Here is a 1,194-nt window from a genome sequence, read left to right on the forward strand (position 1 = left end):
AAAAAAAAAAAAAAAACTGATTGAACAAAACTGAACAAAAACACAGATTTTACTCATCTTGTCAATAAAAGACCAGAAGGCTGCTGTTCAAACAGAACAGGGGAATACTGCATGGTTTAAAATCAAGAAGGGAGTGTGTCAGGGTTGTATCCTTTCACCATACTTAGTCAACTTGTATGCTGACCAAATAATCCGAGAAGTTGGACTATATGAAGAAGAACATGGCATCAGGATTGGAGGAAGGCTTATTAACAATCTGCGATACATAGAGAACACAACTTTGCTTGCTGAAAATGAGGATAACTTAGAGCACTTACGAAAATTAAAGACTACAGTCTACAGTATGGATTGCACCTCAACATAAAGAAAACAAAAATCCTCAGAACTGGACCAATAAGCAGTATCATGACAGATGGAAAGAAGACTGAAGTTGTCAAAGACTTTATATTACTTGGTTCTACACTCAACACCAATGGAAGCAGCAGTCAAGACATCAAAAGACATACTGCATTGGGCCAATCTGCTGCGAAAGACCTCTTTCAAGTGCTGAAGAGCAAAGATGTTGAAGACCTAAAGACTAGGATGCATCTAACCCAAGCCACGGTATTTTCCATCACCTCGTATGCATGTGAGAGCTGGACAATAAATAAGGAAGATCGAAGAAGAGTTACTGCTTTTGAGTTGTGGTATCGGCGAACAATGCTGAAAGTACCATGAATTGCTAAAAGGACTAACAAATCTGTCCCAGAAGAAGTGCAGCCAGAATGCTCCTTGGAAGCGAGAATGGCAGACTTTGTCTCAGCTGCTTTGGTTATTGTTGTCAGAAGGGGTAAAGTGGAGGGCCAATGAAAGAGGTTGTTGCTGTTGTTGTTATGTGCCGTCAAGTCGGACCTGACTCATAGCAACCCCTTCTTGGGTTTCCGAGGTGGTATCACTACAGAAGTAGATTGCCCAACCTTCCTTCCAAGGATAAAAGAGAGGAAGGCCCCAAATGAGATGGATAGACACAGTGGCTGCAGCAATGGGCTTAGGTATAGTAGGGATCGGGAGGCTGGCACAGGACTGGGCAGTGTTTCATTCTGTTGTACATAAAGTCATTATGAGTTGGAGACAACTCAACGACACATAACAACAACAACAATATCAATAATTATTCTAAACGTAAATGGTCTAAACATTGCAATTTAAAGGCAG

This window comes from Orycteropus afer, unplaced genomic scaffold (genome assembly GCF_000298275.1).
Source record: "Orycteropus afer afer isolate SDZICR_OR568_19922 unplaced genomic scaffold, OryAfe1.0 scaffold00264, whole genome shotgun sequence".
In the NCBI taxonomy this organism is placed as follows: Eukaryota; Metazoa; Chordata; class Mammalia; order Tubulidentata; family Orycteropodidae; genus Orycteropus; species Orycteropus afer.